Here is a 27,473-nt window from a genome sequence, read left to right on the forward strand (position 1 = left end):
TTTCGATGGTTGTTTATCCGTTCGAGAGCGGAGCGCTTCCTGTTAATATTTCAGTTCTCGCCCGGCTGAACGGTGCTTTTTTTTTTTGATATTTTATCGGAGCGGTCGATGCACTTTAGTTAATGGCGGGCGGCGGAATGAATATTGAAACGTTCATTTGCAATTCCTACGTGCGAAGGATATTCGATGTATTGGATTGAATGTTTGTTCACAATTGCGGTTGTAACAGCTTTATTGTTGAGAATTCGCCCTGAAGCTTCTGCTTATTTCTAATATTAAACATTGATCGTAGGAAGGTAGTACCAAACGAATTCGAGGCTATTCGCGAGCTATTAGAAAGATTTACAAGTGCTATAACTTTCCACTTATCTCTAACACTAACTTTTAATTGTTTCCACGAAATGAGTGAACTGCAGACCTGTTTCTTCCGAGAAGAAATTATTCGAAACAGCAGAATAAAGAATATTTATCGTCAAACACGTTCGAATAAAGCATTTCCCATCGATCTCGAGTGCTGATTGCGTTTCCGATCGAGCTGGGTATCTCGATGCGCCGTGTATACGTTACCAACCCCCTGAAAAAAGCGCCGCTGTCGTAGTTATTAAGGAGGACCGCGGGCGGTCGCAGGAAATGTAAAGTTTGAGTTATTACAGCCGAAGAAATCGTTTCCGGTCGAAGACGAGCTTCCGGTGATATTTCATGGTTTCGCCCCGTGGGGAGGAGCGGCTCGCAAATGCGACGGGGCGTACCTCCCGCGGATATTAAAGCGGAATACGCGAAGTTTCGGTCGCGTGACGCTCGCAGTTCCACCCGGACCGAATATAATCGTCCGGCGCGGTGGTTACGTAATTATTTCACGCGATTCAGGATAGTTGCGGCCGTTATCGCGCGATCTTTCCCGCGGCGGCTTCAATTAATCCGTCGACGTTCCCGCCGACTTTCACCGCGGCGTTCAGCGAGTTTAATGGACCACTTAGGCGCGGATTTTATAGCGATTTGCGGCCGTGCACGATTACTCTACCTGTTGACGGAGAAAACTAGCTGGTAAGTTGCTTCTTGGATTTTCTTTTCGATCTTTTCTCCGTGGAAAAGTATTGGAAAAATGGGAGGAAGTCCATATTTTCTTTGGTGTCTTTTCTCTAAGGTTCCCCTTGTTCGACGTTTCGAAAATTAGTAAAACAGATTAGAATAATCGTATCAACGTTGTCGTTCATAGAACAGACTTTCGTTTAATCTAACACCTAAGACTGAGAAATTACAATTTGATAAGTTACAACGATCAAATGTATTTCATTATAATCTCCATCGCTCTCCGCTTCCAATCGAAATATCGCTGGTAAAACACTGTCCAACGGAAACCCTCCGATCCCATCGACTCGACGAAAGTAACGGTCGTCCCGCGGTGGCTCAATATTTAAGGGGTCAACGGTTCCTAAATTCACGAGCAACGAAACAGCCAATCAATCGTTGCTCTCCGAATGCGCATCGATTGCTCGAACGGAGCGAGTTTAATAATTGACGGGCGAACGGGGCGACAAAGGGGATGAAACAGGGTTGCGAGGTGGGAGGAGCGGTTAGTGGCAGGGAGGTAGTCCGATGATAGCGGTTCGACGATCGGGGACGAAGACGGCCGGAGAAAGAAGAGGCAGCGAGAGAAAGAGGGGAAAGAGGGACGCCAGCAGGGAGTGCGACGAAAGAGCAAAGTAGGCACCCGAGGGGATAGGCGACGTCACAGAGCAATCTCGGCAGCGTCGAGAGCAGTCGGAAATGAGAACGGACGATTCTTTAATACCTCGAGCGCGGCTGTTCGTGGTCTAATAAGTTCGGAAAGAGATTTATCGTTACACGGCGCCCAACGAGTCACGACGCGGAGCCGCCGCGCGCGCGACTACTCGCGGCCGCCGCGGCCGGAATACCGAAGGAGGGGATCCCGGGATTTTGACAAATTTACGAGGGAGATTATGTGAGAAGAGGAGAGGCAGCAACGCTGCGCGCCGTGTTCGTTAACTGGAACTGGGAATTATTCGGTCCGGAGACGACGGCCGCGTCGGACATCTGGAGATTCCGGTAACCGCTCCGTTCGGTGCGCTTCGTGATTAGAGATAAGGGGAATTGTAGGAGTACACGGTTCGTAAGTGGTAATAGTGGGATAAATATTGGAATAAGAATTTGAAGATTATGTTTGTGGGAGAAAGTGTATGGAATATTGGAGAGACGATCATTTGTTTCTGACGAGCATCGACGTCGATTTCTATAAGTTTATTGTACCAGAAATTGATCGTTCGTATCTTTATGTATGAAAGTTTTGTCGTTTACAGCTTGTAGTATTCGCAACTCGAGAAACCTCGCATGAACCTCTTCAGAAATGCAAGAATATTCGAATGTTTGAAAGATTTCTTCTGTAGCAGCGACTGCGAAAGGGCAGGCACGATCGTTAATATATTCAATAAAGGATTCTGTCGCGGTTATCTCGAGGATGGATCACGCGATTCAAGTCCGTACGCGCGGAAGATCTTGTTCGACGGATAATTCAAAGCCACGATAATTATTGCGCCGCCGTGGAGGATATTATTCCGCGACAACGGAGCTGCAAGCTTTCCCCGGTCGAGATCGTAAAAGAAAGTTTCATCGCGGAGTGTTTCATCTCGCGGATCCGGCGGCGACTTGTTTCCGGGTACGACTGGCAAGAAAAACGGGGCTCGCGGTTGCATTAAGAGCCCGTTATTTACGGCGAACCGGGTCAGAAATAATTTCACCGAGAGCTCGGGGATATATCGATATGGAGACGGTCTGGCGAGGGACTCGAAATTCGAGGCGTTAGATATAGAGTCTCTCGGGTTTCCATTGTACGAATAAGTGAGCGACAATGGAAAGAAAAATTAGTGAATTTCACTAGTGAGCAAATGTATTAGTTTAGCTGGATAAATAATAACATCAGTTAAGTAATAATAAGATGAGTAACAAGTTGAGCAACAATGAGTCGGGTAACGGTATAACAAATCCATTAGCGAACACCGCTAAACAATTTTAAACCCCACATCGGCAAACTTCGAACACCGTCGCGTCTGCCATAATGGAATTTCATAATTATGTTACATAATTACTAAATCATCAGCTTTAATTAAAATCGGAAAGTTCGCCGAGTCTCAGAAACAGCAACAAAAAAATATTCTACGTTTAATGCGGAAAGTTTGGTCGTGAGGATAACTCGGTGAATACAAGAGCGGCCATTTTCGCGAGTTCGAAGCACGACCGCGTCCTCTATCTCCTGACAAGTTTTATAGGCCATAAGAACGGGGGGGCGGGGGAGGGCTCTTCCACACGCGTCCCCATTAACGTTCGCGTATTAACAGCTTGTTTGTTTTACACAACGCCCCAATACGCGAACTTTCTTGTTCCTGCAACGTTGCTGCTCCTCGGACTCCATCCCCGAGCACGGTTTTCCCCGTTAGTTTCCAAGGAATTTCGGCTGGCTCACGGATCCCGGGACACTATTTTCCACTCGCGAGCTCGGGACCACCGCCAACTATCGTTTAACTATCTTCCAGCAATTAAATTCACTTCGGAACGGGGAGATTGTTCGGAAGTTGCTTTTTCTTGCGCTGTCGTCTACCAAGATGGAAATTTTGAAGGAAAATCGCGGATGCAATCGTTCGCATTCAGTCTGAAACTCGGTCTCTCGACCTTATACTAACCTTTAGTCTTTCACTACCGACTCGAACGCGTGGAATAGATTTTAAGCGAAATTAAAGGGAATATTCTATCTATTCTTCTCAAATTTATATAACTCCATCGTTTTATTTTCACTCAGTTTCGGTGATCCACCAAAATTTCCCAAAATTAAGCAACCTCATACGGAAGTTTAGCGTACTGCCTAACTGCAGGTAGTTCCACCAAATCATTCTACCCTGGTTATTTCCTTATCAGCCTGGTCAAACGGACCATGCTCCCAAGCAAAACACCACTTAGACTAAAGTGTCAGTGTTATCGTGCCGCAAAAACCGTGTATACCTCCGAAAACCTGCAGATTCCATTCTTATTGAGTTCGCGTACGGCGAGCAGAGCGCGCGGAGCAAGACGGTCGCAGCTAATCTAAATTTCGCAGATATCAAGGGCCGCTTAGCCGGTCCAGTCAGTTCCCAGTTGCTCCAGTCGCGTGAGCTACCGTAGCTCGATAAGGCCGCGCGGCCAGGTTTTCCGAGTTCCCTGAAAAATTAGGGGTTCCGAAAAAAGAGGAAACTTCACTCGAAGAATTGCAGGGCTCGCGTTAAAGGCGACACTAACGGCGCTGCAATTTGAATGGATTTACAGGAAGCCTGGAAAAATTGCTCTCCCCTTTATGTCCAAGATACCGCGTAGTCCCAACGTGTTTCTCGATGGCGGGCTCCGAATTGCTTCCGCGCTTATCGCTCAGCTCGCATGAAAAGGGGACGATTAAGAGGGTTCCGGGGAAACGAGCTTGCCCGTAAACCGTCGAAAATGTTGTAAACGCGCGTCGTTGGGGTCCGTTGTTGCCGCGCGTTCGTTTTTAGTTTATGGTAATGCTGTTCATGCGAATCGTGCTTAACGGAACCACGTAATCCGAACTGTTGCACTCTTTGTCCCTGATTTCTGGAGGACTCGCGTTGGATTTCGAGAAACAGAGGTCAACGAGTAACGTTCTTGTTCGTACTGATCTAGGCTGAAGGCGGCAAGGATACTAAAATCATTTAATGTGTGATCCAGTGACGTTGTTTCATACGATTCAAACAGAATTCTCCGGTGCGAGTCGGCCGAGAATAAGTTGCGAATGCAATGCATTAACGTAACATTGGTCTTTAATGGATTCGCGTGTATTCTGCACGCAGTGGCGCGCGAATGGAATTTCCGCCTGTTAAACGAGTCAGTTTTATGATCGTAAACAGACATTAGCGCGTAATAAATGATTAGTAGGAATCGCGCGCGGCGGTGCTTGTTCCGTAATGAATGAATGAATGTTCCGGGGAATTGGAGCGGCAGAGATATTATAATAATAAAGAGCAATAATCTAAGAGTGGTGTGATCGGATAACGAGAAGTACTCGGAGGATAAACGCAAGGCGAAATTAATGCCACGATTTTATTGGGAAATTGAGACCAGAAATTGGAAATTAAACGGAAAAATGAAGAACAATGGGACGATACGAAGCAGCTAACAAACGAGAAGTGAATTCAAAGCAAAAACTTTCTAGTAGCAGAACAGGAAATGAAGAGTTATATGGACAATAGTGCACCGAAACGCAACTGACAGTTCACTTCGTAATGACCATCTAACAAGTTAAAGCGCGCGAGAATCTCAGTCAGTGCACAGTGCAGTTCCGCGCAAACAGAATGCGGCGCAAGGAAACGGACATAATGGCCCGAGGGCAGCTCCTCGGACTACAGATCCGAAAGCGCCTTCAAAACTATATCGCTATGCATAAAATAACATGCCGGATGCGTAACAGGACTCTTCCTCCGCATCAAATAACCGAACAGTTTTCGCGTTTCTATACAAACAACTCCCGACTAGTTTGATATTTCAGATAACAACCACCGATTCGATTATACGTGTTATTTGACATCAACAGTCGGCTACAAAACGCCGAATCATCGCACCACGGCTGATTCTAGTGTTAAGCCCTCGGGCACGGGGATTCGCGCAACGCGATTCCGATTTCAACGTCTGCTTACAGGTTTTTTAAGCTCCGACGACCGGGATACGGCACGGAAACGCGATTATGTGTTTCGCGAATTATTTCCACGCTTCTGGTGTGCTCGAAGAGACATTTTATCCGTTCGCGGTGACACTGCACACGAAATACGTTGAGACATCAATTCTTGAATCTTAGAATCGAGAATTATTATTCAATTTGGAAGACTAGTGTTCGAACTTTTGAAGTTTTCATAGTAGAATTTTCAGGAGTTTCTTTGGTGTCCGATAGGACTTCACTTTTGACTAATTTTATTTTCATTCGGGACGCAACAAATCATGTTTTGTATGCTTGATATGTGGACATCCCTGTAGCCACGCCCCTCTCTTGTTCCCTGTCCCATTTCCTCGCACCCCCTTCTTCAGGTGGACTGCCTTGAGTGGTGGAGAATTTACGAGGCAGACCAGTGACCCCGGAAACAGACCGATCCGTTTAAATAGTTGCCCCGACCCAGGGAAGATTTGTGCGTCGGCATACTAGGTCGGCTGACGGGTCCTCTTGGATCTCCAGCGCTATGCCGCCATGTTTACGGGGACCATGGCGAGAATTGGGAACTTTTTGCTTTCACACTTTTTACGAAACATCGCGATTGACTCTTTTCCATCCCCGAATAACAGACTCAAGCCTTAAAGCCCAAAGAAATTGAAAGATAAACAATTAATCCTCCAGAACGATCATTTCTTTCCAGTAAACCACCACTAGGAAACTAACAATCCGATTTCAAATTTAGCCCAGATTAACTTTGCACCTCAGCATTCCCAAAATAAAATACCTACCCGTCCAGCTCGATAAATTCCAATTCCAAAAAATCCCGATTCCACGTGCCCCAATAATCGCCGCCATTAATTCTCCCTTAATAATCCCCCTCTCCGTCATTCCCGCAATCATCGTAAAACCACGCTCTAACGCATCCTCGCCAGCGACCAGTTTTCTCGAAGCCATCGCCATCAGTTCGCCGAGGAAAGTGGTCGGGGATCGGTCAGAGCCACGCGGAAGCCATTGGAGCGCTTAATGGCGCGCTGCGGCGAGCGGCGCCGCTCGCTGCCATCGCGTTCCGCCGCCGCCGAGCCATGCGTCTCCGTATTTCTCGGCGCGCATTTCCTCCTCGCCCGGCCGAGACGCAACGCGACGCGTCGTTCCAGCTAATTCCGAAAGCTACGATCCCCGGTGACGCGTCCCAGATAACACCCGCGTCCCTCCCGCCCCTCTCGCTGCTTCAGTTTCAGTTTCATTCTCCGGCGTTCCGGCTTTTTTCTCGTGGCATTTACTCCAGCCGCTCGACGTTTAATTAAAAGTTTATACCGTTAGCCGAATGCACCGTTCCTTCACTGTTCTAACCTTTAGCCTTTAACGACGCATTATGCTCGGCCCCGTTCCGATCGGCCAACAGGTTCTCTCCGGGACACACGGCGCAACCCGGCGCAGCGTGTTTACAGGGACCCGGAATTTTCGAGTGCAATTAGTTCGTCCCTCTGTCTGGTATTTCGGCTATCGTGGCTCGGAAATTTCAATTGGTTTGCAATCGCTCTGGGTTGATCGGCAGGTTCGCGCAAGTAGGTTAACGCGGTGCGGAGTCTCGTTGTCGAGGACGCTCTGTCCTCGCTGCATCTCCTATTCTTGGCTGAGCTGTGTTTATTTGAATTACCGAGTCCCCTGGAGCGACGGTTTTTTGAGCAGCGCAGTCCTCTTTTTGATGGAATGCTGGGAAGAGGATGGGGATTTTCGTGTTTACGCAGTTGGCGATCTATTATCCTTACGCTTCGAATGTGGGAGATGTTTGATTTTGAAATGGAGAACGGTTCGGATGAAAATGGTTTGTTCTGGGAGAAACTTTAACCCTTTCGCTAGGGCAGATTTCTCCGTCGACGCGTATTTCTAGGAAAGTGTATTAATTTATTGATTGACAATTATTTGTCAATAACGACTTAAGCGTTAGCAGTAGCCAAGGGGTTAAACGATAAGGTTAAAGCTTGAAAAGGTTAATCGCTATTCGATAAACTGGTATTTACAAGTTGTACAAATCAACTCCATAAATACTGTTTGTTATTTATGTTATCCTTAGTTACAAACCTCTAGCATATCGCGTCTAGAATTCGTATGAAGCAATCCACAATAACTGGAACGTTTTTCGCGCTGCTATAATTCATGCTCGACTTCCCCGCGAAAATCGAGAAAATCGTGTCGCGAAACGCAAGCTCTCGGCTCGCTCCGCAAACCGTTCCTCGCGATCCGTGTCGCGGCGTACACGTGGAACATCGAAACGCTGGGAGCCGTTTGTGCGTTTAATAGCGCGGTACCGCTGATCCTCGTTCCGGTTGCAGCGGTTTCCATTGTTTTCCTTCTGCGCGGTATCACCGGGTACACACGCAGGGCGCGGCCCCGTCGACGGTCACGCACACTGCTCCGTGTGCACGCGCGATTTCCTCGTGCCGTTCTCCACGAGCCGGTCAGCCAGCCAACCAGGCACCCGAAAACCCTATCAAAACCGGCTTAAGCTAATTTGCGATTTACGCGCGGCGTGGTTCAAAGGTAGAGCGTGAGAGGGGTTGCGATAGGAAATTGGAGAGAGACGAGGACGGAGAAGACGGAACGGAGGGCAGGGGAAGCCAAGGAAAACAGAACGAAAGGGAGAGGCTACAAGGGAGAGCATCTGAAGGCAAGGGAAACGGAATACAAGAGAACGAAGATACGGGAGAGAGACACAGCACGAGAGACAAAAGATGCAAGGAACAGAGAGAGCAGAAGGAAAACGCAGAACAGAACGAAGATACAGGAGAGAAAAAGACGTAACAGAGACACACGATACAAGACACAGAAAGAGAGTGCCAGAGACAACGATAGAAGCCACGAGAGAGCAAGATGGAGTGAAGTAGAGCAAACGAGTGCGAGAGGAACCACGACAAAGCGTGAAACAGCAAGGACTACGAGAGAAGAAGAAGAAGCGGCAAGAGGAGACACAAGAGAGCAACAGAGAGAACCTGACGGCGGTTCATCGTCGAGAGTGACCGTCGCCGGGTGAATTTCATCCGGTTATCGCGTCCAGGCTCTCCTCGAGCGGCTCCTGGAAAATTGAAATAGCTCGCCGCCGCCATCGCCGCGGCCCCCTAAGAAGATTTCGCCAATTAGAACGGCTGAATAATCTCGTAATCGCGTTCGAGCAAATTGCCGCGTCCCCTTCTCCCGTCACACTCTATTTTTTTTCTCCCGTCACCCCCGTCGCCGCCGCCGCCGCCGCCGCCGCGGGGATTAGCCCCGTTCCGCACGCCCCGGTGACGGGGAAATCTGATTTCGGTCCAGATCCCCCGGCCGCGGACGGGAAATTCACGGTGGAAAGTGAGAAAAGACCCGAGCGGACGTCGCGAGCGACGCCGTCGACGGGATTGGGCTGGAGATGATGAATTCTTTGACGTTGATTCGGCGGTAGACGAAATTGGATGTGGGCAAGCGTCTTTCGAGAATTTTTGAGCGGCTATCGTGCCCTCGGTTCAGGGGATGAGCGGGAATTGAGAATAGTACAGTGTCGATGGAGAGGAGATAGTGTGGTGTAATGTTAGTGGAAGCAGGGAATACTGGTGGAGTAACAACAATCATTTCCTAATCTCTCTATTCACACTGTAACGAAATGATGATAAGAAACCGAAAATAATCTACTGCTATACTTTTTATAGAGATTGCATATTAATCGTCTTACATACTCGTTAGTTCTAGAGTTAAGACACAATAATAAATTCTTTCTCTGGCTACAAACTTTCCCCCATAAATCCTATTCCAACTCGCGAAACCGCTACGCGTAGTTCGCAGAAAGCTTCTACTCCCGATGCGAAACTTATCCATCATTAGCCGCGATCAAATGTTGTCGGGCGATAATTGGAGCCGGGTCAAACGCGGGAAGTTTCACAGGACAGCGTGGTATCGATTAATAGCAGATATTAGATGGCTGCGACCCGCAGGTGTAAGGATTTAACTGTGAAAGGGGCCGCCCCGTCGCCGCGCCGCCGCGCCGCCGCACCGCGCTGATTACGCGGCAGTTAAGGGCTCCGAAATGGGTCGGTTTGAAGGAAGTTACGGCCGAGCGATTACGAACGGTAATCCGGTTACCATTGCGTTCGGGCGCGGAGTGCGATCAAAGTGGCGGAATATGCGGTACCACGGGCGTATTGTAAGTGGACGGGATGCGAGAGGCGGACGACACACGCGGCGGCGTTAGAACGAGAAGCTAAACGCTGCGCAGACTTCAATTCACGAATCCGTCGAGTTAAATACCGAGTCTCGGGGTAATGGGGCGGGTAAGGCGAATACAGACGGTATTAATTTCCGGAAATTTTGCTGGATGATTTACTCCCTTGACTCGGTGCTTGATTTCACCGCCGAGATCGCTGGAATTGTTTTGTTCTCGATTATTCATTTTCCGAGAGGACGTTTTGTGTCTATTGTGGATTGTGTTTGAAAATTAGATTGACTTTAATGGTAATTTTAGGTATGTTTGCTTCTCGTTGGTTGGAAAATGGAAAATACTGATACTTGTTATCTTAATGGAATTTTTCTTTCAATATTCACGTTATTATTACTGTTATACGTAAATAGTGTACGCTTCAGTTCGGTTAAAATTAGAAGATAATCAGCTTCGCAATGATTCATTTGTCGAGGCGTAAATTCGCCAATTTCTCGAGTTACACGTATCTTTTGTGCGAGGCAACGGAAATGTTGTCAGCTATTGAAACTTTAATAAATCGTTTGTAACGATACCCGCTCGACCCGGGTTGCCAGGCTTTTACGCCGCACTTTACGATGTGTACCGTTTTGGCCGGTAATCAGCTCAAACTGACCGATAAGAGGATGAAATTCATCCTCTTACAGTGTTTGCGCGGCGACTGTTAGGAAACTGAAAGCGCACCACCGGCGAATAAGGGGATTTATGTTGGCCGTAATGACTCTGTAATTCAATAAGGTGGGCGCCGATCGATTATCGACGTTACATTGCGATGTTCGTTAATCACTGCCCTTTACAGTTTCCTCGAGCGTAATTCGTTATTGAAATCGATTCGGCAAAATGTTATATACCTTTCTAATCTCGTGCAGGCTTATAAATTCTCGTCAGATGAAAAATAATTAATCAGAACAAAAATCAACGACTGCCACCCGACACACGGTCGCAACCGCCAAATGTTCCGAACACCGACAATAAATTAACCAGCGCTCAATAAAAAATCGCGTTCAACAACTATGAAAAACAGAAGAGAGCAGAAGCATCGTAACGTGAAAGTTTCATCAATCGGACGCACGTTTCGTCGCCGGCTTTGAAGATAATTGCACGTCGCTCAGCCGTCGACGCCGGTGACGGAACTCAGAGAACTAGTGCATTAAACGACATCCTCGAACGTCGTCGTCTGAAAGGTCTCGAAGTACGATATATGCGGGAGCCGTACAGAGGTGGATATATTTAAAGACCGCGGTAGCTTAAGACGACACAAAGAAGAGGAAAGACGCGGGGAGACAAAGGTCGACGGGGGAAAGAAACGGAGGCGGGTGCGCGCTCCACTCGGCGAGATCGACCGGAGTCGAGCAGCGCATTTCAATTTCAACGTTTAATCTCGCCGGGTTTGAAACACTCAATATCCTTGCCTTATCCTTCGGCAAACAGACCGGCGGACCCGTTAACGTAACACCGACTGTTCGGATTTGTTTCGCGTCTGCCGCCGAAAATATTAGAATTTCAACGGGGACTCTGGGGGTTCAAGTGGCTTCCGCGGGCTTCATAAATATCCCCGGGCCGTTTAAACTGCTCCGCGAGCGATTAAGCTCGTGGAAAAATCGAGGAACGAAGGCGGTCGCGAGACGAGATGGGGTTTGCTTCGGGTCGTCGTGTTTTATACAGTGATCCATTTGACCAGTCGCGGTTAGAGACATTTTCATTGAGTTTCGTGTTTAGCGCGACGGACATTTTTAGAAAGGTGTTTGAGATTCTTGAATTGTTCAGGTTTGTATTTTGAGCGTTAGGGATTCTTAGATTGGTCTTTGGAGTTTAGGATTGTTGAGATTGATGTTTGGGATGTTGCAGAATGTTTTGGAATTTTTGGAAGGAGAACGACGGGTGTTTTTTGAAATTTGTCTAGATAATAAGGTTCTTGAAATTAATTACTTTGAAATGATTGCGTACGGCGCAAGAGAGATAGCTTCTTTTCAGCATTCGGAATGTTTTATTTGAAATAGCTTATTACGATTATAAGGAGCTCTTTAGCTTGGCCCATAGTTAATTAATAACCAACAATTCTAACAAGTATCCCAGCTTGCTGTACAGTTAATATTTTTAGCTGGGTACTTTGCTGTTCGCCGGCAGAGTGAAACATTAACATTTGGGTAAACAACGTTGGCCCGCGCCGCGTTGTATACACAGAAGATTAAACGCTTTAAACTCGGGGCGTAAGAAACGAGGCACGAAAATGACGAAGCTGGTTTCCGGCGGCCGCAAGCGTTCCGACCGCAGACTTCGAGAACTGTTCCCGCGGCCGTAGCGGTGATATATCCTGTTGGATCGCATTTTACACGGTAGCATCTGTTTCGGTCAGAACGATAGAGGTTAATTAACGATCCTTCGGTAAAAACCGAGGTGAAACCGAGAATTCCAACCGCGAAGCGAAAATAGCTCGCGATAAGTGGAGCGGAAGCTGAGAATTGACGATCGACTTTATTGAAAAAGAATTTCTTATTCAGTGACGTTCGACATCTTTTATTCCGAACGATGTAACTTCGTTTCTCCACTGTTTGCTTTATTCCAAGTATTCAGCTGGGAGTTCTTTGAATAATTTGTAGCTGAAATGTAAATGCATTGTGCAATTGTTACAGGCGTGGAGGCACATAAATTCTACAATAAATCTACGAATGCTTAATTCACAGAAACATAGAATTCCAAAGCACAAAAAGTAAATGCAAGTAAAAATTCTGTTGATTTCATTTTTAATATAGCTTCCACCTAAATGATTAAATATGCTGTGATAGTAATATATTAATCGGATGATCGAATGCAATGAAAAATGATGCGAAGATATTGAGTAAAATCGTCAGAGTGTAACTTAATTGATTTGAGTTCAGTAAGCGTCGCATATTTGCAATAATCATTCTTTTCAAATACAAACCCGGAACGACAAGTGGCAGGTCGTCGACGTCATCCGACGCGAGAAGCAAACAGCTCAGTCCGTCGATGACGGAATGTTCCTTCGCTACGTAAACACGGGACGGAAGCGCTCTTTGTAGAAAAATACTCGGTAAAATCAAAGGAAGAGAGGAACCGAAGGTCCCCGGACGGTGCTTCGAATTCCGATAGGTTCTAGTTGCTACGGACGGGCTATTCATTTTTTAAACTCCGTTCCGTGTGGAAACGTCCCCGTCGATTCTATTCGCTACACGGACATCAATTTCTGGACCATTCATAATCTATTTGAAGGGCATTGAACACGCTTATTCCACTGCTTTGTCAACGGTGGACCTACCGAGTGATTAAGTTTTTAATGTTCTTCTATAGAAACACCTAGAGTTCATCTATTGAGATTTCGATTGAAGAGAACAGGAGCGTCTGTGATTTTTTCGATAATTATAATAGAAGAATTTCAGAATGGACCATTTGGACCAATTCAATAGTTCTTATAAATATTAAATGCTGTTTAATTTGACTGTAATATAGTGCATTGTTCTAGATGCATCTTCGATTCCTGATGAAATTAGCTGCAATAATAAAATTTTCGGCAAATTTTCCTATTGAATATTTCTTTTCGAAAGTCTCGAATAATTACAACATATCCTGCTGTAAAAGCATCTACCTTTTACGACCCTATTAAATTCTTCCCCTTCGTTTGAGCCACTTTCGAATGATTCTACGTTCACTGCACATTCTCTCGGACATCTCGACAGAAATTTAGCGTCTACAGCTTCTAAAGAGAAGCGTCGATGTAATTTCGCCGTTAATGAACGAAATTTCGCTGGTACTCAGCCATGCTTCTTACGCAGAATGAGTCTAAGCGAACGTTTGAACGCGACGAGGCTCAAATCAAGACGAACAGTAGAACTTAGGGAATTCGCTGTGCAGTCCCAGCCCGTGGACGTTCGAAGTTCGGTGATTAACGCGAAGAGACGGACCAAAACTGATTACGTTAGTACCTGCACCGTGGTGTATTTGTAAATTGTAGCCTCGTGACTTCGTTCGGGTGTACCCCGCGGAGGAAACATCCATTTGTTGTTCGGTCCCCAGGGAAATAAGTAATGCTGCCCGCTTTCCGAATGACCAAGTAGTCGGGTCCGCTTTTGGTCAGACACAGCAGGTGTGCTGCGAGTAGTTAGAACTATATTTTGCCACCCTGTACAAGCATCGGTATCGTGTTTTCGATGTTTATGATCTCATTATAAAATAACGGACAGCAGGTTGTGGTACGATTAATTGCAAATTTGTGATATTAATAGATGTATCATTTGTTCGAATCAAAGTAAAATTGCATTTCTACATGCACGTGTAATCTAGATTGAACCAACGTGTCAGCACCTACAAGTGTACTGGAAATACCAGCGAATATTTCAAAGTAATTAGCCAGTGATTGCAATCCATCATATTTACCTTCAATGTTCAGTAATAAATATTTACTACCCACCTGTGAATTACTGAAAAACCTTTAATATTATCGAAGTAGTGAATATTAAATACCTATGGGCATGAATGTTTCGTAAATCTCTATCTCATCGCACGCAACTCTAAAGAAAAATATTTATTAAACAAACGATTGATCGATTCGGCAAATATCGGTTAGAAGTATTTAAATTGGAGATTCTATCGATACTCGTTAAACATGTTTCGAGTAGAATCGTTCTGGTTCTCGGTCCATTTCCGAGGATCGACGCGTCCTTTTACGGTTGGCGGACAAAATGGCGGGCGTCCGTGTAACCTTCGCCTTTCATAAACATCATTCCCCCGAAGTTATGTAAATTGTATTGACCTGTGACACGGGGAACCGGAGCTCGGCTGAATACGCCGCATCGAAGTTCTCGAAGGACTTAGGAAGTTCCTCCGCGACACTGGTCGTATTCACGTCAGAGAGGCGAGAGGAGCTCAATATATTGGAAGATACGGGAAAGAGCCACGATCGATCGTCGAAACGTAAATTACGGACATTCAGAGGCGAGTATCTTCACGCTGGTGATTCCCTTCTCGGTTATTTCCCTATTGAAAGCTGTAAACCGGCTCTTTTTATCATGGAAACGTAAAACGTGCTTCGGATGGCGCATTGCAGCACCGAAGAGCCTCTTACCGACGCGAAAGAAGTAAAACGCTTGTCGATTCTCCTCGTCATTTTTATTATTTTTCACACTCCCTCTTCCTCTTTTTGTTTTTCAAACATGTATTTTCAATTTTCGTCACGGTCGCTCTGGTTCTATCAGTGAAATAACACGCAACGAAGTTGTCATGTAACATTGTGTCGTTACAGGATTTTACGTTGAATTTGACAAACGTGAATACTATTCTGTTTGCGTCCGTTGAAGGAATTCATTTCTTTACGAACGTTCTAGCTTCAGAGAGAATTTGTCCTGTCAGTGAATATGCAATTTAGTTCATCGAATGTTTGATAACATAATTTTTGTAAATTCAAAGGATGAAAGTTCTATATTCTACAATTCTCTCCTTTCGAAGTCCTGATTTCCTACTTTTTTAAAAACAATAAAATATGCCACGAATATCTTAATACTGAAATTTACCATTAAATACTCTTTCCCCGGTCACTCGAACATTCTGTCAGACACAGGCCATTTTTCGTATAATGGAACGTCCGTTCCATCGAGAAGATTATTCGCGATACGTTGATAGAATTCGTCCTCCCGCGTCGCAGTTGCGGCGTGTATATAAATTACAGTGTCTACGAGGGTAAGCTAACTCGGTCATCGCCGGGGAGTGTCCCGTTTCCGTCGCGAATCGTTACATCGAAAGAAATACAGGCTGAACAGCCGCGGAGAGTGGGTCCTCGAAAGACGTTCCGCAGCGAGCGCGGCCCTCCTTCCTCGACGATTAAAGTCAATTTGGCCCGTTCCCCGTGCCTCATTCTCGCGAACGCTCCTCCGGGTAAAACGGTCGCTCGGTTGCCTAGCCGAGTGGCTGCAACAAAAACGACCTCTCCGCGAGAGGAAGCGGCCCGCTAGATTTCTCCGGCCGTCTTTCTTTCGGATCGAGCGCGCGCCGGAGCCCGGGATCTCGGAATGGAAATATCGCGGCGCGTGTTGTTTGTCCGTGTGGACCCCGCCGTCAGCTCGAACGCGAGTAATTACATAAGACTAGGCGGAATTTTACCCGTCTCCCTCGAGGACGCATTTAGCTGACGGCTTTTTTCGACGGCGCCGCACTTACGGCGATCCGAACGATGAGATACCTTCTGCGGACTGCATTCGCGGTGGGTTGGTAACGGTACGATTGCCATTGTGCGGGTTTCGGTAAGACCAGGCTGTTCTCCGCTCCGTTATTCCTCGGAGACGCCATTTTGTCGGCTTTGATTCTTTGCTCTAGTCGGTAGATGTCGCGCAGTGTTCTTTTAGGTTAGGTTCGAATGCGCATTAAAATCTCAATGGTTGTTTTTACATATTAATCCTTAACGGAGTAATGCTGCTACACAGACATGGTAATTTTACTTAACAATGCTGCGTATATGACGGTGAAAATCATTTTATTATTTTTTAGTATTTTTTGGTAAGTAAACTTGAAACACTTCCGATTCGTTAAGGGTTAATTTCAATCGGAGAGTTGGAATTCAAATTTTAATGGTCAGAATTCAATATGAAGGTAATATTCGAATTCAAATGTAAACTTCAGCAGTGAGGATTCAAGAATTTCCACATATACGAAATAAAGAATGGGCAGTCAGCTCTGCATCCATTGATCGTATCTAAAAACTATTTATTCCGTTCGCTCTGCGTTTACGGCGGCCTTTCCCAAACGAAAATATTCAATATCCTTCAGTAACAGGTGCAACTCTATCTCGGCTGAAAAGTGTGCGGCACGGTTTACGCGGTTTTCCCCGAAAAATTACAATTTCAGCCTGACAGAAACATGAAAACTTATCAGACGCGGGGCGCGCGAATGACACAGTGGATTATTCGAATTTATGGCGTCCCTTCTTCGCGGTCCTGACCCGATTTCACCTAGAAACGCTCGCCGATTCGAAAAACGGGATTTCCAGTTGTCGCGCAATTTTATTCGCAACCCCGTTTAACCGTTTCTGCGTACACACTGCGCCGCTCCGCTTAAAAAATTCATCGGCAAACATCATGAATTTTCGACAATGCGAGAGGAGTGTCGCCCCTACCGCGCGAGGATATATTTCGAAGGGATCCGCGCGTCGGTAAATCAGTCGAGGTTTCGAAATAAAAGCTGCCTCGCCGCTCCAACCTACTCGCGAGCGGAATATCAAGCAGCCGGATACTTCTCGCCGAATATTTCACGTCGTTTTCTTGGCGGTTATAGCACGGGCATCCGAGTGTTTCCTTTTTCTCGCGTGTTCTCGCGATGGCATCACTTCTGTTGTTGATCTCCCGATGAAATCTTTAGTAGAGAATTCAACGGTTTTTCTATTACGATAATCTTCAGTTTTATAACGTTTGCGAGCTCGAATTCTGAGTGACATTAATCCTTGTAGATTCCTCGAGCAATTAATATTCGGCGAATTCAATTAGACAAATGAAATATAATATGAGTTCAATATAGAACACAAGGGAGAATTTGTTATGAATGCAACGATTAAAGATGAAGCATTCTTCTTCTGGACGAATTAAATTGAAAACTACTTGAATAGTCTGTTCGAATAAATCCCCGCATTTCTATCGTGTTTCTCCGTCTGCTCTAATATTCTTACGCAGAAGGGTATTGGGAGAGGAGTATTCGCTCGTTAAAAGCTCTCGCACACAAGTGTCCACTAGTAATTACACGCGTCCCATTCTCCCCGATAATTCCGCAGCCCGTTCGCAGTTGCCACAAACAAAGCTCGAAGGAAGTTCGAGATATTTCCATTTCCAAGCGTTCGCGGGCTCGTAGCCAGCGACAATAAACGTGTTCGAGGCACTGGGGGACGCCGGTGTAAGACTCGTTTCTCGCAAGAAGCGTTCGTCATCGAGCGTCAATAGGGAGCAGAATAGGGGAGTCACGAGTCAAGGGGCAACTGTGACAGGGAAATGACGGCTCCCCTAGCCGAGAGAAAGACGAGTTTTACCCGTGAACGCACGGGAACGTCGGTGCTGCTAATTTTCCCTCTACGGTTTTCCTCTCGCTGCTCGAATACTCTGCGCAGTTTAGTCGGCGGCTGCGAGAAACGCGATTTCAACCGCTCGCGTTAGTGTCTCTACTGAATCAACTGTAGATTTTGCTTATTTTCTCAAATTAATCCGTCGTACTTGAACATTTGATAAAAATTAGCTTGTCGTTTTCTTTAAGGGATAATGTAACATTCAGTATAAAATACAAACATCTTTCTAATAGAGGATTCTTCGAATCAGCTCGCGCGGATCTATATTTCTACACATCTTAACTTGCTAATACAGAACGACTATAAACCACATTAACCTAAACATTTACGATCCACAACTTCAGCCGCAATTCCTTCCTCTCCTTTCACATCCTATTCGCTCCAGCTTTTTCAGCATTCCCAAAAAAGCCAGCTAAAAATTCTCAAAAGCGACCCGACGTAGCAAGCCCGTCTCCTTCTTCGCAGCATATTCCCGTTGCGCGGAATCAGCGGTTAAGCCCTTGTCGACTGTGGGCGTCGCGCAATCGATTGCAGCTCGCATAAAGGCCTGGTCCCCCGGCGCTCGAGGACGAAAGAGGAACACGCGTAATCCCTTTTGTCTCTGCGGATGTTCCGCCGCGTTCCCTCGCCGGAACTCGCAGCGACGCGAGGTCGGGCCATGGCGCGCGGCGGCTTTAAATGGTAATTTAAAGGGGCGAGCGGATGGGAACGTCAACGGGACCTGTATAATCGAGCACGTCGGCTCCGGAACGTTCCGCGAGAGTTGGATCACGATTCCGAGGGTTGCTTTCTTATATAATTGCCGGTCGGGAATCGCACGGTCCGCTAGTGGGCTTGATGGCTCTGGAGCTACGGTGTCCGAGGGTGGAGACCCTCTTTTCCTACCCCTCTTCATTCGCCGGATAACGTCTGGTGACACGAGTCGGGAAACAGAGGTACAAGGGATCGAACGGAGCATAAATAACTGTCCGATGGAGCGTTATTTGAAGTTTCGTGGTTGGTATTCGGAATTTCAGAAGGAAACCGTGAAGTGCAGTTAACACGCCGCTTACTACTTGCTTTGTGATTCAGTTAATTATCTGAAGCAGTTGTTCGGACTTTAATAGTCGAGTTACGTATATAATAACAATATTATTCCTGTAAAAGTTAGATCTTTGAACGCACTCGAAGCGATATTTGGTTACGCGATTTACCACTGCTACAGCGTGAATAATCCTCTTTTAATTATAAATTCAATTTTAAACTCTACACGGGAATTGCTGCACGAGGATAAGATAAGATGAGTGAACAAGCGTGTACGATTAATGGGCGAAAATTGTATCTGCCAACCGTCCGCTACAAAACCCGCGAGTTACCGTATCAGTTTCTTCGTTTGTTTGTAAAGTCAGCAGTTTCGGAGGCGCCCGCGAGAGTTTCCATTACACGGGATGGTTGGCTAAATATCCTCGGCTGTTTGTACCACCGGAAATATTGGAGTGTTCGTTTGTAACCGATGATACTTCATTAGAAGTGGATAAATAGAGTGCTGAAATTGCTACTCCCGCGTCGAGCAACACACGCGCAGCTTGTTTTTCATGTTTCCTTCCATCCTGTATCTATTTTGTTATCTTCTTGTTCCCTGGTGTTTAATCACTAGGCGATTAAGAATATATTCTTACATGTTGCAGATGTTCGAATGAGTGCGACGGTCGACGAACTTTCCACGAGGAATTATTTGGATTTGTGCCCGTGTGCCAGTGAGGATTCTCTCGCCTCTCGTCATCGATCGGTGAGCAACTTTCATTCGATTCGATCCATTCAGATCTATGCACACGCTATTAATTTTCTTGTTAACCGCAGCAGCGGCCGAGGGTGCTCGCGCTGAAACTCCAAACACTTACTCCGCTGAAGTGCGAGCGAAAAAACATAATTATTTATTTTCAAATGTATCCACGATCGCTGGGAACATCCCGGTGCTCGAGAAGCTCTCCTCTCGAGTGAAAAGCTCTTCGTCGTTTAAACATTTCAGCGGAAGAATCCACTCTGCTCCCCTTCTCTAATATCGAGTCTATATCACCGGTCGAAAGTTTGGGATCTTGTATTCATGGTCCTTCAGAGAAAACCAAACGGAAAGTAATAAAAGTCACTTGTTGGATTCCGCAGTCTGCTCTGTCTTTTATCCGTCTTCCTTTTCCATTTCTCTATGATTTCATAGACTATCGTAGGTCGATGAATGTTTGCTTCCCGAACTATCATTTCGCGAGGAACGGATATGAGATCGAATGTTTAAATGTCATCGTTCAGAATTATGAGTGTTATATCCTCGTAACACTGTATTTCAATATATATTAGAAAACGTATAATTCCGTACTTTTAGTTTCAAATTTAGTTTTAGTTTCATTTCAATCAGTGCTCTAATTCAATTCTCGAGCAGCAGATGTCACGAGAAACCAGAGTTCCCAGTAAACCAATTTAACAACTGGGTCAATTGTCGATCAATTATCTCGACGAATTATTTCAAACTCTACTAGACGGTTCACGCTATTCGAGTGTTTATCGCGGGCGGGCCGGAGGTCGAGTCGCGCGGACGCGGGAAAATATAAAAAGAATATATAGCCGGTTCTCACGGCGCGGCAGGAATAATTTGCATTTAAATTCGCCGTTTAAATTTCAAATGAACCGCGCGGGACAAATTGCCGGCGGGACGCGTGCGTGGCGGCGATTATCAGGAATCGGGCTTGACGAGGACGGTAAAGAAAGAAATACGCGGAACCGGAATCAAATTACGCCCCCCGCGTAATCTCGCGTGACTTCCGGAATTCCTCGCGACAATATTTCCTTCCGCGGACACCGCCGGTGGTTTAATTTTCACCGCGTAAAAATTTCGTCGCCTGTAACGCGCTCGCCTATTGCATATGTAAATTCGCATTTTCGTTGTTAATTTCGCGCGGCCCGGGGAAACTTTGTTTCCTACGGGGCGGCGCTCGTGGAGAAGCAAACAGAAGCTGTAATTGTGATGAACGGGTGTGTATTGCTTATGAGGATCTTGAACGACCAAGCGTAAACTTTAACGCGTCGCGGATACGGATTTATGAATGCATCGGAAATCTTTCTCGTAAAACACTTGATCGTAGTCGTGGAATAAATATTTAATGCTAGAAAACAGCTATGAACACTAGGAAATAAGAGACTGTGTATTATTAATGTTTTATTTTCCGCATAACTAAATTCTTTGTTTTCAATGTTAGATTCTGGATACGTAAACCCAATACGATCGACACGACGCTAGTTTCTAGAGGTTTAAAGGAACACTGAATTTTTCTTTTATTCCAATTCATATTTTAAACGTGGATTTCACGGGACTGGAACAATTGTATTTTTTCTGGCGCAAGGGGGAAAGCGAATGGAAGCGGTAATTGTGATTAACGGGTTTTTACTGCTTATGAAAATCTGGGGGATAGAAATGAGGTGGAATTTTGAAAGGAATCTCATGAATTTTCAGTTTATCCGTTAGCATCTTATTTTTATTGCACGGAAATAAAGATTCCGTTCTGCTTCGAGGTTTGCGGGATCCCTGTATGAGATTCATTAGCGCGAACGCTCGCGGTCTTGATTAAGAGACAGGCCATTATTAACCTACGAAATTCTTGGATATTTAACTTAGAATGCAACTCGGGTACGCGAGTGCCTGGTCTCTGTGATTCAACGTTCCTCAGCGATGTCTTAATCGGATTTCTTAATCAGAGAGAAACATTCAGAAAGAACGCAACGGTTAATAACAGAAAACATTTACTTCTCGTAACTCCGGTCAAGAGGCTCCTCGCGCAAACACATCACAGGGCACCGGGCGAAACTGCCGAATTCGAAAGCAAGAAACCGAACTTTCTCTCGGAGACCTCCATCAATTTCCTCGTCCACTCGCAAGTGTGTCGGGCAGATTACACGGGAGCGTGTTTGCGCGCAATGGATAGCCCAGCAATCCGTCGAGACTTCGTTTGTCCGGGCCGAAGAGCGAGGATCGATCGAAATTTGATCCAGGCCAGTGGCGGCGTAATGTATTCGCGACGGCGCGCGCCTGTTACCCATGATCTCGCAAACGAACGGGAATCCCGCGCCTCGGACGGAGCTCGGCGCGCGAATTCAATCATAAAATCGTAAATGTTTGAACAGACCAGCGTGGAATTGATCTGACGCGCGATGCCGGCTCGTGTGCGGTTATTGTCGCGACGGGCCGGCTCGGGGTCAGGGGTCGGGGGTTGAAGGAAGGCACGCCGGCCGCAGTCGGGCCATCGATCGAATAAATTATCTCGTTCTGTTTGCCCTGCTCCCTTCGTGCTCGCCCCCCGCGGCCCTTCCTCTTACCGGGACGATGCCATTCCGAGGCAATAAATTCCCGGACTAATTACGGCCGCGCGGACATTGTTCTTCCGCGCGGAACCTGCGTCGATGCGCCCGGAAAACATCGTCTTAATTTATTGAACGGGATCGGCCGTCTTCGATGCTCCTGTCCGCGCTTCTTTCCTCCAATCCGAGAAGTATTGGCGAAGGATCATCGGAGGAGGTCTCGTGAAACTGGAAATTGCATCGTCGCGAACATTTTGAATTTTATATTTCGTCGATTAAATATTAGCCGGACGGGAACTGGAAGGAATCACTGCCACGCGAAATTTTGAGTTTCGAATCGTTCGATGAGATGGAAATTGGAGAGCACGGTGACTGTAACATTTTGATTTTTCATTTGCCCGATGAGATGGAAATTGAAAAGCGCGATAACTGGAAAATATTGATGTGTAATTCGTTCGATGCATTGGAGATTGGAAAGAGGAATTACTGCGTATAATTTTGGATCTTTAATTCGTTTAATGAGATCAGGCGGGAGGGGTGATTGCAACGTAACGGTTTGCCCTTTAGCACGTCTAATGACACGGCGAACGAAAAGAGTGATTACTATGGAAAGTGTAGGCTACGAGTTTGTTTAATGACGTGGAAAACGAAAGAGCGATTACTATGTAAAGTGTTAGCGTTGAATCTGCTTAATGACACGGGAATCGAAAAGAGCGATCGCCGCGCGAATTTTCGACTTTTAACGATCACGCGTTTATTGGATTTATTTAGAGCACAGTCGATGCCGGCGTTAACGTGTTACTTTTAAAGTATAAACGAAGCGCATTCCGTAACGCGTTCACGGTGAAGTTGGTCGAGATGCATAACAATGATTGCGAAGGGAGCACTATTGCGCCAGCTGTTTAATAGATATTTCATGTTGGCCTCGCGCTTTACGAGCCTGCCTCAGCTTCATTGATTCATGCTCCCTGGGTGCCGGAACTTTTATGCACCTCGGTAAATTAGCATCGTAGAAAGTATTGCGCGGCTGTTAATCACTCGGCCCCCCATTAATCGCTTACCGGCTGATATTCGACTGGAACGCGCATCGAATATCGTGATTATTCGCGGTCGGACACACGCAATGTAAACACTCTACCGAAATAACGACAGAACCGACAAACTAATCTCACCTTTCTCCAAATAACAAGAAACGTTTCTGCCACTAAATTAATAGAACCAGCCAATTGGACGCGTATTGAGCTTATTAAACATTATTAAACCTTTAGTACCCAGTTGTCTTCTAACCTAATTCGCAAGATCCGAACGAACAGCAATTTTCTCAAGCACAGCAGGACAAACTGCGCGATAATCATCTGCGAGCCTAGTGTGAAACAGTTTTTCCATCATTCGATTACGAACGCGATCAAACGAGACGTTCCCAGCGTCATAAAGCAATTTGCCCGTTGTCCGATCGCAAGTACGGCCGAGTGGAACGCACTTTTTCTCCACGGGGGTATTAATTTTGCTCAGTTTCATCGCTGATCCGGAACATCGGATACATTCCCCGTCCGACGGCAACCGAAGAGTCCGATCGAGCGTTAAAAGGAAAACAATGGCTCGAAATACGCGCCGTTTAATTATTTAATCAGGGCCCAGTGGTCAAGTAGGTTACACGGTCCGATCGAAGTCCAATTGGAAGCCAGGCAGCGTTGGACCGGCAGTCGTCCTCCAATTGCAATTGCTGACGCGAACTTACGCACACACTGTGCGAACGTCGGAGAGAGACAAACAGCGTCAGGAGCGAAGATCTCAAATTATGCACGAGCGCAATTAACTGACTGTAAGCGGGTTGTCGATACGCGTTGCCGTCCGCCATATGCTTCTCCCATCGATACGCCCGTTTTGCGCGTTAAATTAATTATCCCGACTTAATGACGTATATACCGCAAAGACGAACGCGCGAGAGTATCGATTCCCGACGGCTGTTCCGCTGGCGTTTTCGTAACCACGCCCGAAATTCCTCGCGCGATCGATCTTCCGTCGAACTGCGATAAAAATTTTATGGCTTCGATTCCGAGGATGGCGCGTTGTTCGTTAAGCGAGCGCTTTGTGGATTGCTTTGGAATTATTCGTTTGGATTGCGTGGTCGTTGCTGCTGCCGGGAAGTAACGATTGCTGGGAGCAGGGAAAAATGGCTGAGGTCAAACAGGAATTTGTGTTTGAGACGGAATCGTTCTTATCTCTGGTTAGCGAATGAAAAGTAGGTTAGAGTTATAGAAGGGATTCGAAGAATGAGAAGTCGATGCTGACTGCTCGCGCTAAACGTTCATCACAAACCTTATTCGTTGTTATAATAACTGATTAAGCAGGAAAGTAAAAAGAATATTCTCCCTCAGCAAATAGAAACCCTCGCGAAACAGATCTACAGCGAAATACACAAAACAACGAGAACAATCCTAAAGCAACAGGACCGAAACAAAGGAGCTAAATCAACCAGAAACAAATAGAATCCGTAGCAATCAAGCATAGTCCCAATAATCACAGTGGCCGCAACGCGAAGCGACTCAATAAACCAATGCATCGAGAAGCCATAATTTTTCCAGCAGCCATCGCCCGGAGAAACGGAGTTTCCAGTGTACGTACTGACCTCCCATGGAATTTACGAAGCCCCTAAATTGCCGCGCGGCCCTGCATCGTTCAAATTTCCACGGTCGGAGGGGGGAAGGTCCTAAATTCCCGTTGTTGTTGCAACTGCAAACGGAACATAGTCGGTCGCGCGAGATTTCGCTAAATATGTGTACCTATTATACGAAATACAAGCTGGCACCATATGGCGCGGCCAGGCCAGGGCTCTCCGCGCGCGGCTAACCCATCGGGGCATCATTCATCGTGGCAGGGCAGAGCCGGGCTCTGCCAGCGTTCAGCTCACTGCATCTGCAAATATTTAAATCATCGATCAATCATGCCGCCGCGGATACGTATCGGGCGTCGTACATCTTATCTGCGGATGGAAAAAGAGCGCCGCGGGAGCCTTATCGATCCGCGCCGATCGGAAACGCTCGGTTCCCGTCTTCCACGTTGCATTTCGTTTGCGTTCGCGAAAGAACTTCAGCGAGCCTTGGGAAAAATACTGTTTCGTTGCTGCCGGTTCATTTTTTAGCTGGGAACGAGAGTTTTTTGCTCGTTAGATTTCCTTTTCTTTAAAACCATTGTGTCTCGCCCTTGTTCCTCGGGAGGAACTTATTGTTCTGCTCTCCGGAATGAAAAGGTAACGAAGAGTAACATCAAAGTAATTAATAACGCATTACGCGCGCGATTGTTCCGCCGTTACAGACAACAAGAGGACATTCCAGGAGGGTTTCCGTTCTGTAGAATTCTCCTCGCATCGGGCTTGAAAAATCGAAGGAAGTTCTCGCGGATTTCTCTAACATGGATTCCGTTTCTGCTTCCGCGAGGAACTTCAATCAAAACGCAACGTTTAACCCTTTGGCTACTGTTGGCGCCCATAGACAACGGTGAAATGTTATTGCGAATGACTGCTTCAATTTAGTTCGATTCGGTGTTTTCATGGTTTCGATATACTTTCTTAAATACGCGTCGACGCAACATTCTGCCGTAGCCGAAGGGTTGGTGAAGTGAAACTGTTTGACAGTTGTCGAAAAAAGACTGGGAACGAGTTCGAACCGTTGTAAATCGCGAGAAACCTGCTCCTCGCGCGGTTCCTTCGTCCAGCCGGGCTAGCGAAAGATCATTCGGGCCGACCGAAATGCGCGTAATTGAATACGAAGCTGTTGCGGGCGCAGGGGAATCCTTACGAGCACGGAAATCCGCGGACGGCCCGTGTAACCCCTTGTATCGGGTTCCGTTCCTCTGGCCGATTTTATGGCGGCGTAATGGGACTCCGTTTAACTGGCCGCGGCTCGGGGATAGCGGGTCTCCGAGAGAAAAATGAATTTCGTTAATCTTTCAGGGAGAGAGCGGAAGAGCTTTATTACGCCGGTCCGGAACAATTAGGTGGCTCGAGGTTTGCGCGGCGCCGTGTGTGGAACTGAAATTCCATTCCGCGATCCTCCTTCTCGGCCGCCCTTCTACTTCCCATGCCGCGTTATCTCGCGCGAATAAATTCGGGATAGAGCGAGGTTCTCATTGGACACCCGGTGAAAAGGTTAACATTATTAATAGGCAGGTTCGATCGTAATAATGCTTCATTCGGCGCCCGGGCTCGATGATTTAACGAGACAATCGGTCTGCTTTATTGCTATCCGCGGTGTTCCCTCGGATCGGACTTGTGATTCTAATTGAAACGTGTTCGCGGCGCGCGGCGGTAATTACGTTCTCATCGCGGGAATTATGATCATGGAGGGATGTTAAAACAGTATGAAAAGGGGAAGAGATTGTGGACTTTCAAGTGGAATTCGACTGGATTTTATTCCCAGTAAAATAACAGCGACGAAGTCTTCGTGTTATCGTGTTGCGAAATGAACTTTTCTCCGTAGTTTAACCTTCTTTCAAGGTTTATTATTCTAATCGTATTAATGAAACATTGTTCAACCATATCTAAATAACTTATCCACGCATCTACCAAACCCACGAAGCTAACTAAACGATTAATTACCGTCAAATACTTGCTCTCACCTACTCTCGAAACCGAACAAAATCTGTCAAAAATCACCGCGAAATCAGACCGCGATAATTCAATTCCAGGAACAATCTGGGAAAGAGATACTTTTCGGGGGTTGCGTTAGCGGCTCAAGTTTCTCGGTCGAAGCCAACGTTTGCGAGTAACAATGGAGGACGCGTATCACGAGCTGCGGGTGAAACGGAGAGCGGCGAGGGCCGAGTGTGCGAGGCGGCCGCGAAAACCGCAGGAACACTCGGCACGCGCTACCGATGATTATGGCGCGGACTGCGGACGGGCAGAAAACGGACACCGGAAAATATAAGGCTGTCAGTCGCAAGCGTTTAGCCCCGGCCGCGTGCTCGTGGCTGCCCTCTGAAATCCGAAGTCCCGCCTAAACCGGCCCATATTCCGGCGCCGATCTTAGAAACAACGTTCCGCTCCGCGGAGCGGCATGATTAACTGAGCGCACGGACGTTCGCTCAGTTCGCTGGATGGAACTAATGCTTTCGGGATATCGTTACCCTGGGATATTGCGTCTGTCAGCTGCAGTATGGCCTCGACTTTTGCTCGAGTT

At 46.5% G+C, this 27,473-nt stretch overlaps 1 protein-coding gene across 2 annotated transcripts in view; it reads left to right on the forward strand.

Annotated features, from left to right (window-relative positions):
- LOC116425056 (uncharacterized) overlaps positions 1–27,473 on the forward strand; it is a 226,703-nt gene that overhangs the window by 51,464 nt on the left and 147,766 nt on the right. The window contains exon 2 of one of the 2 annotated variants that reach the window (XM_031972252.2): positions 19,641–19,741. The exons of the other annotated variant lie outside the window; for it this stretch is intronic. The gene's annotated coding sequence lies outside the window, so the exon portion shown is untranslated. The remainder of the gene's footprint in view (positions 1–19,640; positions 19,742–27,473) is intronic. 2 annotated transcript variants of the gene reach the window in all.

This window comes from Nomia melanderi, chromosome 7, assembly GCF_051020985.1.
Source record: "Nomia melanderi isolate GNS246 chromosome 7, iyNomMela1, whole genome shotgun sequence".
Classification (NCBI taxonomy): domain Eukaryota; kingdom Metazoa; phylum Arthropoda; class Insecta; order Hymenoptera; family Halictidae; genus Nomia; species Nomia melanderi.